Source organism: Malus sylvestris, chromosome 16, assembly GCF_916048215.2.
Source record: "Malus sylvestris chromosome 16, drMalSylv7.2, whole genome shotgun sequence".
Taxonomy (NCBI): Eukaryota; Viridiplantae; Streptophyta; class Magnoliopsida; order Rosales; family Rosaceae; genus Malus; species Malus sylvestris.
Genome location: NC_062275.1, coordinates 7,726,268 through 7,745,127, shown reverse-complemented (window position 1 = coordinate 7,745,127; position 18,860 = coordinate 7,726,268). Strand labels below are relative to the sequence as shown.

General features: G+C 39.0%; 2 long non-coding RNA genes and 1 pseudogene across 2 annotated transcripts; all 3 read right to left on the bottom strand.

The window, feature by feature from the left end:
• Nucleotides 1-5,417: 5,417 nt before the first annotated feature.
• LOC126608767 (uncharacterized) lies at nt 5,418-6,088 on the bottom strand. The gene is made up of 4 exons (XR_007617960.1): nt 6,018-6,088; nt 5,857-5,928; nt 5,652-5,723; nt 5,418-5,559 (listed from the first exon to the last, which is right to left on the bottom strand). It is a non-coding gene; the product is annotated as an uncharacterized LOC126608767 (long non-coding RNA).
• Nucleotides 6,089-10,530: 4,442 nt separating this feature from the next.
• LOC126608771 (uncharacterized) lies at nt 10,531-12,257 on the bottom strand. Its single transcript, XR_007617965.1, has 4 exons — nt 12,058-12,257; nt 11,704-11,835; nt 11,521-11,565; nt 10,531-11,436 (listed from the first exon to the last, which is right to left on the bottom strand). It is a non-coding gene; the product is annotated as an uncharacterized LOC126608771 (long non-coding RNA).
• Nucleotides 12,258-13,619: 1,362 nt separating this feature from the next.
• Nucleotides 13,620-15,183, bottom strand: LOC126607878 (NADH dehydrogenase [ubiquinone] flavoprotein 1, mitochondrial-like; annotated as a pseudogene).
• Nucleotides 15,184-18,860: the final 3,677 nt, after the last annotated feature.

Genomic DNA, 18,860 nt, shown 5'->3' with positions numbered 1-18,860 from the left:
TTAGTTTTAACGAAAATGACAAAATAAATGTATAAATAAATAGTACCAATAGTGACTTTTTAAGATAAAAATATTTTTTTCGTTAAAAGTGAACAGTACCAAAGTGTTTCATTAAGATTCCCTAATTTTAGTATTTCATTTCTCACATACCATGTGATACAAAAAAAACTTTAACATTAAATCTTCACTTTCAAGTTAGAAAAAAAAAGCTTTATAGTCAAAATGGTCCATGAGATTTGCATAACACATCACTTTGGTCCCTGAGATTAGAAATCAATAGAAATGGTCCCTGACATTGTCCACCATCCATTATTTTGGTCATTCCGTTAAAAACTTTGTTAAGTGTCCCAGAGCTTTTGGCCTGAAGTTTGGGCAATTTTCAAAGCTTCGTAACTCAATCGTTTCTTAATCAAATTTTACCCATAATATATCAAAATGAACATAGGAAAGTGTAGAACAAGATTATACATATTTGGAAGCCTAATGGATGCCGGAGATGGCCAGAAAATAGCCTGAAAGGTGACTGGTCCACGGGAAAAATGGAAACTAGCCGGAAACTAGGTAAACTTTAAACATTCATAACTTTTTCAATACTCAACGAAATCAAGTGATTCAAAAATGAAAATCATACTTCTCAACGAGATGAAGATAATGGTATCTTTTTCGATGGCTAATTTGCCGTGGTTTGGCCGGAAATGCCTCCATGCATCATCATGTGTGTTAGCTACCCTTATGAGTTATATTCCTTACATTGTGGCCAATTCCTTAATATCTGCAAAATTTGGAATACTCCCTTCCAGTCTGTTGAAGCTAAGATCTCTGCAAATGAATATGTATACAAATAATCAGAAGTAAATTAAGCAAATCTTAAAAAAATAAATGAATCAACCAGTACGTAGTCTGTTAGTGTGAATAATAAATAGAACACTGTCTGCACACCAAATTCACCATCATGTTTTGGACAAATTTAGAATGTGCTGCTTAACTGAAAGTTACATGTTTTAAAGCTTATTATGTGTAAGGTCAAGCAAACATTTTAAGTCCACAAATCTCAAAGTGTAAGGTCAAACTGCTCATAGTGTTACCAGTTTGTTATACAATATTAGTAATGTTGATGCACAAAATCGGAGGTCTTGGAACAACGTAAATCCGACCGTGAATCTGCAAGAAATGTAAATGACATAAGATGTATCGTGGTTCACCCCAAGGTTTGAGCTACGTCCACACTGATTGTATTTATGTGAGAGTATTTGTGAGGGAGAGAATGTGAGAGCTTTGCTCTAGATAGGAGAGACTTAGGGTTTGTGAGGGTGAGGAGGCCCTTTTATTGAATAAGGGCTCCTCCCCTAATTATATATTTGCCCCTTCCTTTATTACATAATTACATTTAAGTCCCCCGAATATTTATACGAGGTCTAAATATGAGGCCCTAAATATGGTATAAACAGTAGTCCCCCAAGTCTTCAGTCAATAGAGTCTTTTGGCTGGAGACTTGAAATTCAGTCCATGTGTGGGCCGAAGTAACTAGATGCTATCTTGAACTGATGCTCGATATGAGGTAGTGCTCAATCTGAAATGACGCTCAACTAGAAGTAGCACACGCTGCGAGGCTGCTCGGCTCGTGGCTTATGTTGCCTTGGTTGGCTCGGCTTGCGGCGTTTGAAGGTGGGAGAGTCCCTTTTATAGAATAAGGGCTCGCTCCTCAATACATGAATGATGGGCTAGAGTTGATGCTCTCTAATGATGGTGTGGGAGTCCCTTTTATAGAATAAGGGCTCGTTCCTCAATACATAAATGATGGGCTAGAGTTGATGCTCGCGGCGAGGCGGTTGCTCAGTAGGCGGTGATGCTCTCTAATGGTGGTGAGGTAGTCCTTTTTATAAAATAAGGGCTTGCTCCTCAGTACATGAATAATGGGTGCTCTCTAATGAAAGTGAGGGAGTCCCTTTTATAGAATAAGGGTTCCCTCCTCAATACATAAGTAATGGGCTAAGTTGATGCTCGCGACGAGGCGGTTGCTTAGTAGGCGGCGATGCTTTCTAATGGTGGTGAGGGAGTCCCTTTTATAAAATAAGGGCTCGCTTCTCAGTACATGAATAATGGGTGCTCTCTAATGAAACTGAGGGAGTCCATTTTATAGAATAAGGGTTCGCTCCTCAATACATAAGTAATGGGCTAAGTCCCCCGAGTATTTTTCATGAGGTCCAGTTAAGGCCCAATATATGGTACATAATGTAGTCCACCAAGTCTTCGGTCAATAGAGTCTGTTGGCTGTAGACTTCAAATTGAATCCATGTATGGGCCGAAGTGGCGGTTGTTCGGAGACGGTATTTGTATACCCTGCACTGAAGCTTTGTAGGTGAAGCTTTGCAAGTGAAGCTTTGAAGCTGGAGCTTTTGTAAATGAAGCTTTCGAGGTTGGAGCTTTTGTAAATGAAGCGTTTGAAGCTGTTTGACATGAGTGATGCTCATGAATGTTTATGTTGATTGACATGAGTGATGCTCATGGATGTTGTCATGAGTGATGCTCATGAATGTTGACATGAATGATGGTCATGAATGTTTATGTATGATTGTCATGAGTGATGCTCATGAATGTTTATGTATGAATAACATGAGTAATGCTCATGTATAATTTGGAGTACTGATCGTACTTTTGATCACCTAGTGGTGGCATGAAGGAGAGTACATGTTGTACATTTCATCACCTAGTTGGTGGCATGAATGGCTAGTTGCCAAATTATAGTATGGGTTGTACATCTCATCACCTGGTTGGTGGCATGAATGGCTAGTTGCCAAATGATATTAGAGTACGGGTTGTACATTTCATCACCTGGTTGGTGGTAATAGCGGCGGGTTACCGAATAATTTTGGAGTACTGGGCGTACTTTTGGTCTCCTGGTTAGTGGTAATAGCGGCGAGTTGCTGAATAATTGTGGAGTATTAGGTGTACTTTTGATGACCTGGTTGGTGCTATTTTAGGCTTATGGGCCTTCGCTCTCTACACAACATTCCAGCCCATTTATTTTGGGCTTTTTTTTTTTTTTTTACCCTCTGATGGGGTTTATACATATTACCCTCTGATGGGGTTTATACAGATGTCTCCGAAATATAATAAAAATAAATTACATCATTCGGGTGGGGTGTTTATTCCTTGCTTTTGCACTGTTTTTCTGCTGCGCTTTTGCTTTCTCTTTATTTTTCTTTCTTTTGGCAGATGACAGACAAGGGAATAATCTTTTGCTTTTGCTTTCTCTTTCTGCTCCTTCTCTGTCCACCCATGTTCTATGGCCTTGGAGACCATCTGACTTTAACCTTTTAATTGCCATTGCTTTTCTTGCTTTTCTCTAAAATGACAGCTGCTTGGTATCCATAGCTTTTATGACTCCAGTTGGTTTTAACACTGATATTTCCGTGGTAATAATTGCAGCCAAAGTGACAGCTGCTTTCTGCTTTACTTGTTGATGAATGCCTCGAGAAATTGCTGCTTCGCTCCTGGCAAAGCAGAATGTTTGTGGAAGACAGCAATAAAGAAAGCTCCTCCGTTTTGATCATGTGGGACTATCCTCATGCAGCATTCTAATGGAAAATCAGAAACTTCCTCCTCTTGTTCATTGGCTACAGTTGCATGATCATCAGTTGATTGCAATGCATCTTCAACATTTCCACCATTCTCATGCTTTTCTCCCACTTCCATACTATCATTTGCGTCCATTTGTTCTGTAAAGCTTTTTTCAGAAGGAAACATGCTGGGAACAATGACACTTTTACGATATTTTCTGACATTTTTGTGGGAAGCTAACCACCTACCCTTGAACACCGGCCCCAAGATCCCTCTAAACCCACTGTAAAAAAACATAGAATTTAGGGGACAAAATTCGTATACCTTGTTTGCGGTAGGCGAACCGGCCCTTCGAAACCAGGTAAGGGTCCAGGCGTTCTGGCAGCCGCTCGTGATCTCAGCAAGGAGGAGGAGAGTGAGGATGGCGTGGGCCCCATGGCGGACGGCGTAGTAGGTGGTAGTTCAGATCGTGGGGTTCAGGATGACTAACTACAGCTTTCTCACACTCTAAAAAACCATGGATCCCGAAATGGGATATGAGAGCAGGCAAGCTTAAAACTGGGAGAAGATGCACCTGATTTCCATCTTTTGCACACTGAAGTAAGGTGGAAGAAGGCAGATGTTGGTAGTCTCGACAACATCATTTCGAGAAGGTCTTAACCCATCAGACCCGAGAAATGCAAACGGGTTGTGAGAGTTGTGGTGGCAGAGATGCAGGGCGAGCCCACTGAGGGTGCCAGGCATGCCTTGGACGTCCTTTATTCTCACTCTGAGAGCGTTCTGGGCTGTCGCTTTAGTCGTGGGCGGGGCCTCTTCTGGATGGACCAACGGGTGGCTTACATACATACAAAATCTCTCTGCGCACCCAATCTTTTGGTGACTGAAGCTTCTTGTAGTGCTGTCGGCGGAGGTCGGCGAATCATTGAGCTGATCGATCGTGTCCTCAAACAGGTCCTCGCAGACGGCCAGAGCTTTCTCCAGGCGGGCGTCGTTGACCCGGTTCATGACCCGATCTATGACCCGAGAGTGCGGACCTGGTCCATGGCCTGACCCATTCATCATCTTCGTCAGGTTCAAACGCTTCCCAATCTGCCAGCGAGTGCTTAGTGTCGATCCGAACGAGATCGATGCCCCGCGATCGGGCTAGGTCGATCAGCGACCCTGGGATGAAGCTTTGCCGCTTTTTAAGTTTGTCGGACGAAGAAGGTTGGGGTTGATATCTGGCGCTTCAGAAACACACGGAGGTGAAGAAGTTTGGGGTTGATCTGGACCGTTCGATTTGTATCTTTACACCACCAAACACTATTTATCAGATCTCTATATGAGGATACAGAAACAAATAGAGAGAGAAAAAGAGAGGAGATAACATGGTGGCTTGTTGTTTGTGGGGATTTTCTGGGAAAGATTTGGGTTCTTGGTTTCTGCAGATTCATGGCGGTGATGAAAAAAATGAAAGAGAACCGACATAGCTTTTTGTGTTGATTCCCACAGACAGCGTCAAATGTTGATGCACAAAATCGGAGGTCTTGGAACAACGTAAATCCGACCGTGAATCTGCAAGAAATGTAAATGACACAAGATGTATCGTGGTTCACCCCAAGGTTTGGGCTACGTCCACACTGATTGTATTTATCTGAGAGTATTTGTGAGGGAGAGAATGTGAGAGCTTTGCTCTAGATAGGAGAGACTTAGGGTTTGTGAGGGTGAGGAGGCCCTTTTATAGAATAAGGGCTCCTCCCCTAATTACATATTTGCCCCTTCCTTTATTACATAATTACATTTAAGTCCCTCGAGTATTTATACGAGGTCTAAATACGAGGCCCTAAATATGGTATAAACAAGTAATAATCTAGAGCTACAGTGTAAAACCAATTATTAAGACGACCATGTCATGAAAAAATGGAGAATAATAGATAGAAGAATTGCAAAACAGTCAGACTTGTCAAGGTAGAGATATATTCAGGCATTTCTCCGGTTATATTGCAGCTCCTTAACATCCTGCAATTTGAACAACCAATATTCGAAAATTAGTTTTCATCTGCATGCGTTATGCTAATAGAAATATATATAAAACCTAAAATATGGCTCACAATTTATTAATGCCCGTCATGCTTGATAAGTTTGGAAAAGCTGAACTCTCACCGCTTAAGTCACTAATCCTTCTGCAAAAGGTTACAGCATGATAACGTGTTGGAATACAAGTATCTTCATAAATCCATTTTTCTCTCTAAATTAGAAAGACGCAAGGAGATCATGCAAATTAAGATAACTCATAGCTTAGAAGGCAGGACTCACAGATCTGTCATATTATTCAAGGCAGAGAGACTAGATGGAAGGGGGCCTTCAAGATCACTCGCTTGCATCTCTCTGTAAACAACATATTTGATGGGTTTAGGATTACACATGAAAATATTTCAGTTGAGAATTTAAAAAGTGAAAGAAAAGAGATCTCTTACAAAGCCCGGAGGTTTTTCCAACTTCGAAAGTAGTCAGGTATTCTTCCAGTGAAGTTATTACTGCCAATCTGGCTGTAAATAATGCCACAAAAAGCTGAAAGATTAAATGACATAAACTAGTTATAAAATTACGTTATTACCCAATCAAGAAGGCATACAAAATTCTTAAGAATGGTACCTTTATCGACGGCTAATTTGCCATGGTTTGGCCGGAAAACGGTTCGAAATTGGCTAGCTCGAGACCAATACAGCCACTTTTAAGCCTTTTTCCGGCCAAATCATAGCTATTTAGCCATAAAAAAAGGTATCATTCTCTTTGTCTCATCGAGAAGTATGATTTTCATTTTTAAATCACTCGATTTCGTTGAGTATTGAAGAAGTTATGAACGTTTAAAGTTTACCCAGTTTTTGGCGAGTTTTCCAGTTTTCCCGCGGATCAGTCACCTTTCAGGCTATTTTCTGACCATTATCGTAAACCGTTGGGCTTTCCAATGGCATAATCTTGTTCTACACTTTCCTATCTTCATTTTGATATATTATGGGTCGAATTTGGTTAAGAAACGATTGAATTACGAAGCTTTGAAAATTGCCCAAACTTTCGGCCAAGAGCTCCAAGACACGTAACGAAGTTTTTAATGGAATGACCAAAATAATGGATAGTGGACAATCTCAGGGACAATTTCTATTGATTTTCTATCTCAGAGACCAAAGTGATATGTTATGCAAATCTCAAGGACCATTTTAGTTTAAAAGCCCCAAAAAAAAAATCTACCTTGATCCTTCTCTTTCACGGTGCAACTGCAACCTAGAAGCAATATATATATATATATATATATATATACACATATATGTAAATTCAAATTAATTCAACAAGAATGAGATTTGTAAATCTATCTTATTCTTGATAACCTTTTATTATTCATCTCTATCATGCCTCTTATTTAAGTGTTCGTATTTTTTTTTATTAATTATCTCGATTAAATTTAATAGTATAGATGACCAGGTTACCATGTAACGATTAATGTTGTGCATGTTCGGAAGTACTTTTAAAATGATTGAAATTATTTTGGTGAAAAGTGTTTTAGATTCCAGTGAAATTTTAGAAGAATCACCAATTATGTACTTCTTACAATAAGCACTTCAAGTTGTTTTTTAGGATTTCACTTACATTTTAACTAAAGATTGGTTCTAAAAATACTTTCATTGAAAGTGTCTTTAGTCATTTTCAAAACACTTTCAAACACACTATTATCAATGAATATGTTATTATGATGTTTTGGTTAGTAGTTTGTAATTGTTATCAGCCATTTTTTTCTACATTTGTGAAAAGCCTCTCTTCACTTGAAATTCAGTGGGTTGCTACTCGCGACGTATGAAATTTTTATAATTATAGCTCACTACACGCGTACAATGTTTAATGTTAATTTTTACGTTTATACTTGTCAAAAGACATTTATTTTAATGTTTTTAGTTAACAAATAGTTTGAACCTTTGCATTGTTAATGATTTATTATGAGATGCCCAACGTACAATGTTTATTGGTTTTACATTTGTACTTGACCAAGTATATTTCCAAGCAAACTCAAATAATATAGTAGGGCATGGTAAACAACGATATTAAGGGAGCATTTTTGCTCACCCATGTGTCATTTCATCGAACTGTAGTAACTATCGCATTAAATGTAACTTTTTCAATTTTGAAAAAAAATTAACAGTAGTTAAGAAAAATGATACATGGCAGATGATTAGGTGTATGGTAAGCGTACACCATAGTCTACGATGGTGAGCAAAAATGCTCTCCGATATTAAGCAAACCCCACTTGAAATTCAAAGGAAATAGATACATAGTAAGTCCAATAACCATCCAGTACAATCTCAAAATTAAAAGGGATGGCATTGCAAATTTGCAATGGAATGGGCAAGAACGGCATACCGTCCAATTAGGGGTCTTGTGAAGACATATGTCTTATAATCATTGGCTATCATATAATCATTGTCACGTCAGTCAAAGTTGTTAGAATATTTGTTTGGCTGTTAAGGATTTGTTAGTTGATTAATTAATTACAAGTAAGCTTCTACTGTATTCAATATATATGTTAGGAATTGCAACTCACAAATGCAATATGGCCAGTCATATTTACAGAAATATAGAGCATTATTTCTCTCTAAACTTCTCTCTGGTTGTTCATCTTTCTCAATTCTTCATTGTTCTTTAATTTTCCCCAGTGTAGTTAACATCTTGCTTAATCTTCTTGAAAGAAGCATGAATGCAATAAGCAACATCTCTGCATCAAACAAAACACCCCAAATGTAAAACTCACATCTTTGGATCAAAGTTGAACCACCCATTGGATAAAACAACGAATCTGAAAATTTTGAAAATTTAGAAAACTGACTTCTGAGATGTCTCTCTTTGGGCGGGCACTCGACAGTCGACGTGGTTGGTGGCTTTGACTATCGCAACATCCAAATCCTATTCTTAGAAAACAAACTTAAATCCAAAAATCAAAATCCAATTCCTTCGGATTACCAAAATCTAATCTTTATTGTTTTCTTCTAATTAGTTAAATCAACGGAGATTAAACAAAAGGAAAAGGAATTGGTACCGCGTAAATCGCTTTTGACGTGGGCAAGGCCGACTTTTGGAGTCCTTGAGGTACCGTTTGGTACGTGGAACGGGACGGGACGGGATAGAAAGGGACGAACCGTTCCGTCCCATGTTTGGTGCGCTTAAAATTTGTGGAATGGGTTGTCCCATAGAACGAAATTTGGCTAATTTTTCGTTCCGCCTCTTCCCCCTGGAACGATCAATTCCACATTCGTGGAACACAAATTTATAACATTTTATGACAAAATTTCTCCTTATCTTTTTCAATATTTACATCATCAATTCCGTCCTGTTCCGTTTCGTCTTATCCTGTCCTGTACCGTCCTATCCTGTTCCGTCCCGTCCCATCCCGTCCCGTCCCGTCTGCGTACCAAATGGTACCTGAGGAGCACCGTAACCATTCCACGTCTGAAGCGTCCCCATTTTTCTCTGCTTCTTCTTCTACTACTGTACAACCCCAATTCCTCCACCGCTTAAATTACTCTCTCTCTCACTACCATTTTCTCTCTCTACAAGAAGAGACAGTGACCTGGCTGGTAGATCAACCTTGAAAATTTATTATCCAATAATTAAGCAAAGGTTTTGAAGAATTTATTATTGGACCTCCAAAAGCTTTGGCGCATTTGACAACCTTACCGTTTGGTACGTGGGACGGGACGAGACGGAACGGGACGAGTCGTTCCGTCCCACGTTTGGTGCGCCTAAAAATTGTGGAACGGGTTGTCCCATGAGACGAAATTTGGCTGATTTTTCTTTCCACATCTTTCCCCTGGAACGACCCGTTCCACATCCGTGGAACACAAATTTATAATATTTTATGACAAAATTTCTCCTTATCTTTTTCAATATTTACATCATCCGTTCCATCCTGTTCCGTCCCGTCCCGTCCCGTTTCGTTCCGTCCCGTCTGCGAACCAAACGGTAATCGGTGATGGGCTTTCCTCCTTCTTCATCTCACCTTCGTCTCCCTTCTTCATCTCACCCCCGTCGTTGCTGGCAGCGTTGTCGCCTCCATTGTTGTTGCTGCCGCAGATCTTCTGCGTTAATCTAAGAACAAACACAAACTCATTAATCCAAACACCACAAAACCCAAAAGCATAGAGAGAGGGAGTGATTGAGAAATTAAGAAATTAAAATGGGGTTTGATGGGTTTGAATTCGAATAGGATATGGGGAATTGTTGTACAGTTTCCAATTGCCAACGTGGAAATCTGGGAGAGGGAGTGATGTGTTATCAGGTTACGACATTCAGCATATTGAAAGCCGAATTTGATATTGAACTTCACAGAACTAGCAATGTCGTCTTTAAACTCTAGAACTTGAAGACCGAGACCTATTCTTTCCTGGGCACAGTCGAAAGATTTACAAGTCATTAGTGTGCCCAACGCCCCATCAACATTCATTCACTTCCCGGTTAAGCTCGGCCGACGAGTTGGCATGCCCAGTATTCAACCGAATGACGTAATTAACTTATTAGCTATTCAGCCTGTGCAACACGTAGGCCAAGTAGTTTTTAGGCTTTGATATCACCAATTGTTGTTAGGAAGCTCTTGCGAACATTTTCGAGTGAATTTAAAATAATTTTTTTGGGACACTGTCCTTAAAAAATAATCTGAACTCTCGTTTTTATGATAAGTGTGTTTGTTTCTCGGGGAATGAGAGAAAATGGATGTGAAATTGCATCAAGATTCTTGTTGAAACTGTTGCTGATAGTCCAGATTGTTATTATTTTAATTATTAATATTGTTATTTGTTTGAAATCAAAGTATGCTGTAATTGACAAGAAATTGAGCAAAATCGGCATTTACGAGCATTTCGATGATATGCAACAACAGCAGCAAGGGATAGACACTTGGAGATATGGATATTAAATTTGTAGACTAAATTTTAAAAATTAAAAGACATATAAATTGATCATTGGTTTATTACTTAGACGTTGATAAACGGGGCTCATTCATATTAATGACACATCATTTAGATTGCGAATTTAGTCTACAAATTCAATCTCACTAACATTACTCTAGAGATATTGGAGGTGCTCATCAATGGGGGCGCGTCTCAGCAGGCATGTGAGGAGGCTTTGTTGGAGGCAAGCTACTTGGGCAGGGCTAGGTCTTCCGAGATGCTCATGGGATCCGACATGATCTGCCCTCAGGCTGTTGTGCATGGACAAGGATTGTCTGTTGTGCATGCTCTTGCTTCCACTTCCTGCAGAGGCTTTGTTGATTAGTTGACACTCTCATCAAGGTAACTTTTAATCAATGATTAATCGAAAAATCCATAAAGGGTTTACGTGTCAATTAGGGCTCGTCCTTATGTAGGGAATAACCTCTGCTCATAAGCACTTTTAAGTTGTTATGTTTTTAATTGAGTCTACATTGCCTAAAACATGATTGTGGACAGCATAAATAGGTGTGAAGTACAATCAAGGTTACCATAACCAAAATCTCTATGTGTTTTAATTGCTTGAACATATAACTTTTGTTTGGTGACAGTGATGCTATTGATTAGTGCCGGGTGCAATATCAACTCTCAGACAGAATCTGGAGAAACTGCACTAATGATCTGTGCTAGATATAAACACCAGGAATGCATTAAAATCCTGGCTTCAGACGGTGCTGATTTTGGCATGGTGAATGCTACTGGTCATAGTGCAAGCTTCATTGTAGACTCAGCAAGATGGGCTCTTAACTTCAGACAAGCAGTCGTAGACGTGATTCGATCTGGTGAAACTGTTCAATCAAGCGATACTTCAATATTTTCTCCTCGAATGCTTGAGACTCTAGCAAACGATGTTGATGCTTTGAAGAAACTGATTAAGGGAGCATACGTTAATCTCAATGAGCAGGATGAAAAGGGACACTCAGTTGCCATGATAGCCGTAGACGGTGGTTACCTTGAAACTTTCAAATTGCTTACCGACGCTGGGGCTGAAATGAACCTGCTGAATAAACATGGTCAGACTGCTATGGAACTCTTCGATACAAATCAATATGGCGAAGAATTTGAAAGATTATTGTTTAAGAATGCTGCAACACAAAAGGGACTCGATAGTCATGTTGAGTTTTATGGTACGCACGTCATGCAGCACAACACGGGAAAGTTGATTTAGTCTATACATTGATAAACAATGGTTCTGATGTCAATGCTCTTGATGCTGATGGATACAGTCCGTGAGGAGGCCACGCTACGCTGCTTGAGCTTTTGATTTCTATAAGTCAAAGTAGAACGAATTTTAAGTTTCAGGAAGTAAAATGGTGATTTTTGAGTTACAAAGAGCAAAATGAGGTAAAAAATAGTCTTAGGGGCATAGCTAAAAATAAACATTAGGTTAATACTGAAATTAGAAATCAACCTTATTATTTATCCGTAATATTAACCCATAAAATTTAAGAAATAATTCAAAATTTGAAGGACAAAATTAAATACATACCTCGTTGTCGGAGCCGATGGACTCGTTGACGAGCAGATTCGGATGGGAAAGAAAGGTGAGTGCGAGTTGTAGAGAGGAGAAAAGGGTGGGTGGGGTTGCAGATGAGAGAAGGGTGGGGGTTGGGTTTTGGGTGAGCTGGGTCGCTGGGTCGCCGGGGGGGGGGGGGGGGGGGGTGGGATGGGGGTGGGTTGGGGGTTCTGAGTGAGGTGTGTTGCGCATGGGTGGGGGTGGAATGGGGTGACGCCGGGTAGGAGAGGAGAGGGTGACGGGGGGGGGGGGGGGGTTACGGCAGATGTAATGGATTTCTTTTTTTTTTGAGAAAATTCAGGTTTTTAAATTTTTTTTGCCACTTGGCACACATTTGGTAGCACATGACATAAATGTGGCAGCCACGTAAGCACTTAACAAAACAATGGATGAAAAATGTAACGGATATATTATATTGAAATAAAATAGTACTTGAGGTATGAAAGGGAAATGTTTTGAAGATGTTGTATAAGATTGTAATAGACCTCAAACCTGAGGGGTTACTATGCAATTTACCTATTTTTTATTTATTTTAAATTTACTACTATGAGTTTGAAACTATTACAATAATTCACGGGATTCGAACCTGTGATGCATGGGTACAAATCCAACCCATTCACTAGAATATTTGATCACATGCAAATAATTGTGTACAATGATAATGCACATGAAATATGAGTCCGAAAAACCTAAATGAGCTCCTAACAATAATTTAGAGAGGATTTAAAAAGAAAGTCAACTCTAATCATGCTCTATATCCGCCTCCTAGGATGGTAATTCATCTAGGAGCTCTTGCTCTCCATATATAATGCTAATTGATTTAATATTATTTTAAATAATTAATTAATTCTTATTAGCTAATTATTAAGTCATAGCCATTTTAACTCACTAAAGTAGAGAGTATGTTTGTAGTACAACTTTCTTGAAGATCACCCTAAACCATCGCTGAAAGAAGTGTCAAATTTTATACATAAAATTTCATTCGACAATTTATGCGGCACTTTGACACTTTTAAAGTTTTACTTTTCACATAATACGTCAAATTAAATTATTATTTTATCATATTATTTTCATAATTTCTGTTTTATATTTTAATTTTTACCTATAATATGTCAATTTAAACTATTATTTTATTATTATTATTATTATTTCATAATTTCTGTTTAAATTTCACATATAAAAATAATTTATAATAAAAATTATATTAATCAACAATGGCGTACAAATACAAATAATTCAGCAAAAGAAAACTTATCAATCGAAAATAGTATAAATAAGTACGGTGGGATGTCGGTCAGCAAAGTAATTCGTTTGACAAAAAAAAAAACGTTCTTCGTTTTACGTAGCACGTCACAAAGGACGTCTGTTAAAGTAATTCGTTTGACAAAAAATGCACTTTAGGATCTGTTGAAGCACAAAGGGATAACTGTTCAAAAGGTAATGACAAAACAAGCATCGCAGATGTTTCTGGAGTTGAAGCAGCACAAAGTTATTCGTTTGACAAAAAAAAAGCACAATTGTTGCAAAGCAATTCGTCAAACGGTCGCATCAAAATCCATCAACACATCATTGCATATATCCTTGGCAAGCAATGGAACAGATGAACCACCTAGAATTACTGCAAGTAAGTTGTCCCATCCGCCCCTCACACCTCCACAGTGCCTCTCTAGTAACTCTTTCAAGGGTATGCTCATTTCCACTTCAACAGTGCAAGACTTGTTCACATGTCCCGAGATACAAAACAATTTTGTCCCTGAATTGTTCTTTCTCCCAAAACTGGCAAACCACTCTGGTCCACGCCTTAATATGGTGGGAGAAACAGCCACCGTTTCCACATTTGTAACAGTGGTGGGACAGCCATATAATCCTGCATTAGCAGGGAAAGGAGGCTTCAATCTTTGGCTTCCCCTGTTTCCCTTCAAGGCTCTCCAGAAGCGCTGTTTCTTCACCACAAATATAGGCACCAGCACCAAAGTGGATATGAACATCAAAATCATAACCAGATCCACAAGCATTTTTTTCCTAGTAATCCAGCTGCATAGGCTTCATTTCTAGCTTTTACAAGGTTTAACCGTTCATTCACATATTCACCTCTTATATAGATGTAAGCAGCACTGGCCCTCATCCCAACACCAGCAATCAAGCAACCCTCTAAAAGTTTGTGCGGGTCATGGCGCATAATTTCCCTGTCCTTACAGGTTCCAGGTTCACTTTCATCAGCATTGACGACAAGATAGGAAGGACGGCCATCGGATACTTTTGGCATAAAAGACCATTTGAGACCAGATGGGAAACCAGCACCACCACGTCCACGTTGGCCAGACTTCTTCATTTCATTGACAATCCAATCAGCACCTTTAATAACTAGATCTTTGGTTCGGTACCAGTCACCTCGTTTCATGGCACCCTTGAGAAATGGGTCGTGCAACCCATATAAGTTAGTGAAAATCCGGTCTTCATCTTTCAAACCACCAAAATGAGTTTTTTTCGGGAGGTGGTGGAGGTGGAGGTTGAGAAGTACAACTACCAATCCTGCGTACACAACATGGGTGCAGTACGACCAAATGATACTCAGCTGGATTAATGGCTCTATCACGCCGTCTGTGCTCTCGGTTGTGGCTAGCAAGAGGACCTCTCGTGCTACCTGGGAGGCTCTCGAGCAACGGTATGCCTCTACGTCTCAGAATCGCATCTTGTTTCTACGGAATGAACTTATACAAACAAAAAAAGGTGATTTGTCGATTGCTGATTATCTTGATAAGATGAATGCTATTTCTGATAACCTTGCCCTAGCTGGCAAACCTGTGGATGATGATGAACTTGTCCAGATTATATGACGAGCTAAAGCTGCTCTCTGCAGAGAAAGTATACCCTTGATGGGTGCCTACGAATTAACAAGAAGTCAGACTAGTTTATTTCTCCAAAGTGACCTATGCCTATACCATCTACTCTTCAGAGCTAACAAGAAAAACCAAACACAGTTGACATGAAACAACTTCACAGAAACATGCATGAAAAATCCAACATCAAATTACACAACCATAACCATAGTGTAACATTGGTACTATAACAAAGCTGTGGCATATCCGCAACATTCATTTCTTAAAGATTCTACATTTCATGAAGAGGGCAATACGAGTACACGTGCTATAAGATTGAAATGCGGCTTGTACAACCTCAATTCATCATTCCTAGAACATCTTAACCATATATGTGTTCCCTACATTGAATTAACCACATCGCAAGCTACACGTGTTTGACCTGGAAGATAGTCTCACACAAAATTGAACCTAGACCTACATTGAATTAACCCAATAAGCCTAAGAGGACTCCCCGCTATATCCCCACGCGGCTTTTATCCGAACAAAAACATTAACGATGGAGGTGATAAACAATGTAGACCGAAAGACTCGCAATCCATTTGAAGCCTAAAGTCAGAACCTTTCTCCAACCAAGCCTAAGAAAAAAGGGACTCAGCTAATGAGAGCTCCAATACGTATCGAAAACCTAACTAGCTATTCAATATTCGATTTTCTATCCCTTCCCAGATATTTTCCTCAATTTTCCCACCAAAAAACAGATAACAGAAAAAGAAAAAGCAGAAAACCCCATATCAGATCTACTAAATGCTAACTAATGAAATTACAAACACATTGATTGAGAAAACCCTAACAAAATGTCTATGAATATGCCAATTCTATTGATCACTGTGACTGCAAGAAAATATTTTCTCTCCAACCACACATTTTATCGCAACCCGCATTTACTATGTCGAAAAACTTCAGAACTTATGCCTTTGAACCAACTCTGTGAATTGCAATGCCAACAGCTTGAAACTTTCAATAATTCTTTTTTATTTTTTATTTATTTTGTTATAGAAAAGTTACATAAGATCTTGAGTTTGGATAATTCTTGAGTTTGGAAGTGACATAAGATTTTCCAATTTGCACAAAGATAAAAACTTAAGATAAGTGTTAGCGTCTAGATCGGTTAATGATAATATGCTCTCAAACTGGAAACGAAAAACAAGTCAATCACAAAAGTAATTAGCCTAAGAACAGCAGGGTATTTAGATTCAATCCATCAAAATTAAAAATGAGTATTATAAAATTTGAAGAAATTAGGGTGTATATAGAAAAATAATGTGTGTTTTGAGAATGTGGGGTGTGAGAGTATTATGGAGAGGTAAGTGGGGTGTATAAAGATAATTTTTAATTGAAAAAGTAAATGTGAAGTGTATTAAGTATGTGAAGTTTATTTAACAATTTGTGAGATGTTAATATAATAAACCTTAATTTTATATTAATCATGGTTTTATTCGTGGGCTTTGGGTTGAACGGTTGGGGTTTTATAAAGAATGTTATTAAGTCCACTTGCTTGTTTAATTTTCCAGCTCAGTTTAATTTTTTGACTTGAGATTCACATTCTCAAGTTTCAACACGTTTTTCACATGTGACATCATTTAGCCTACCATGTGAATAACACATATTAAGTGACATGGAAGTACGTGTCGTTGAGCTCAAGACTCAGGTTTAATCTCACATACCAAAAAATAAGTTGAGGTTCCAAAGAAAATTTACATCCTTATAAGTACATTTAAGGTCCTTTTAATGAAAATGCCTTGAACTAAGACTATTTTAACCAAGAACCACCCTATACATTTTTTTAGCCTACCATGTGAATAACACATATTAAGTGACATGGAAGTACGTGTCGTTGAACTCAAGACTCAGGTTTAATCTCTCATACCAAAAAATAAGTTAAGGTTCCGAAGCAAATTTACATCCTTATAAGTACATTTAAGGTCCCTTTAATGAAAATGCCTTGAACTAAGACTATTTTAACCAAGAACCACCCTATACATTTTTTTTAACCAAAAAAACCTCAAAATCAACCAAAATGACAAAGACTCCCAATTTTACATGGGTTGTGTTCGTGGCTAGAATTTCTGTTGGGGATATCTCCTAGTCGACGAGCACACAGCTCCCCGAGAGGTTGGCGCCGGTTGATGCTTTCTATCAGGCTTCTGCTTCACTGGCGAGCTTGTCGGGCAAAGCTTGTCGGGCAAGGCTCGTCGGGCAAGGCTGAAAGAGAAGGACATAGTTAACTTTGAAAGGTGCCTTTGTGGGGCCTTAGGTATAGGCCTTGAGGCTCCCAATCAAGATTAACTTTTAAGTGCTCAGGTGTGCCACTGCCATCTTTAGCATGGCAGATGTAAAATGGATGTTGAGTTTTAGTTGTACATATACCTGAGAGGCCGTGTTAGTTATGACAGGTGCCTTTGTGGGGCTTTAGGTGTAGGCCTTGAGGCTTCTGATCAAGAACTAACCCAGTACTCGAATATACGATGTCTGTTTTATTGTTTGCAGAAGTGTTATAACCATTATACTTCTGATTATCCGAGCCCGCAGAGCAGAATGAACCCAAATTGGTGCCTTTGTAGGGCCTTAGATATAGGCCTTGAGGCTTCCCATCAGAATTCCTTCTATACTCAAACGTTCTTCTATAATCATAATATAATAGAAATAAAACTAAGAGATAGATCGATTACTTGCGCCCTAAGTAACTTCGGACTTCTTGTTATCAAAGCTTGTCGTGAATGGGTTAAGTCCACATAAGGTTCTTTTTTATGCCTTGAGGCCAATGACTTTTGAATGATCAATCTTACATGCCCGAAAGCTTAGAACTTAGATTTGGTTTGAACTGTGAAGACATATTCAAATCGGATTCAAGAACTGAAAGAGTCTTTTAATCATCATCTTACTAGAAATAACTTGAATACAACTGGAAGTATATAACATATTGCTAGGCTAATGAATGAAAAGACAAAAACAAAAAGGGTAAGGCAAGGTTTAACCTTTGTCGGGCAAGGCTGGTTCGTCTTGCAACTTCCTATCTTTGTGGTTTATTAAGGGGTTTGAGAGCTTTAGAAAAGGAGGTAGGGAGTTGAGTTTGCAGAAAGAAATCGATATTACAGCAAGCTTAGGACAAGGTAGTAGAGCTAGTATAAAGGCTTTTGATGAGGGTTTATCCCGAAGGGATGAAGGCTTGGGCTGACTACAGCTTTGTTTGAAAGCAAATATGGCTTTTGAGCAGAGTTTGTGCTTGTATTTGTTTGTTTGATTGAGTGTCTATCCCGAAAGGGATGAAGGCTTGGGCTGACTACAGCTTCGTTTGAAAGCAAATCTGACTTTTGAGCAGAGTTTGTGCTTGTATTTGTTTGTTTGATTAAGTGTCTTTATCTCTGATTTCTCTTTCTTCTTTTATAAACACTTCGGTTTGGCCTCATGTAGCAGTAATCTTGCCCGAATGCAGCTTGAAGGGTAATGACTCATCAGCTATTTACTTGTACTGCCACTATAAAGTGCTTTTGGGCTGATTAGTTGGCTGGTCTATACCACTTGGTCTCTAGGCAGGTAAGCAAATGGTGCAAATGATCTGCACCTAGTCAGGAAAGGTCTTTTCTGCCTTCTGGGCTTTGGTTGGGCTTCGGGCTTTCCCTTTTTTTCAGACCTCCTTTTAGGCCAACTCCTGCTCGAGCCTAAAGTTCAAGTTTTAACCCAAACAGTGCCCCATTCAATCAATATTCAGAATGGAACTCCAGGCGCTAATATTGATTGAATAGCTGCATGAGCCTGTACCCTGGTTCTTGGAACTTGTATCTTCTGGTTGAGATCAACACAACCTGGAGTCTCTTAACCTTCCCATGACTCTTGAACTACCTTCTAATATTCCTATAAGTTCCGGCTCAAATCATCTGCAACCTCATCTGTTAT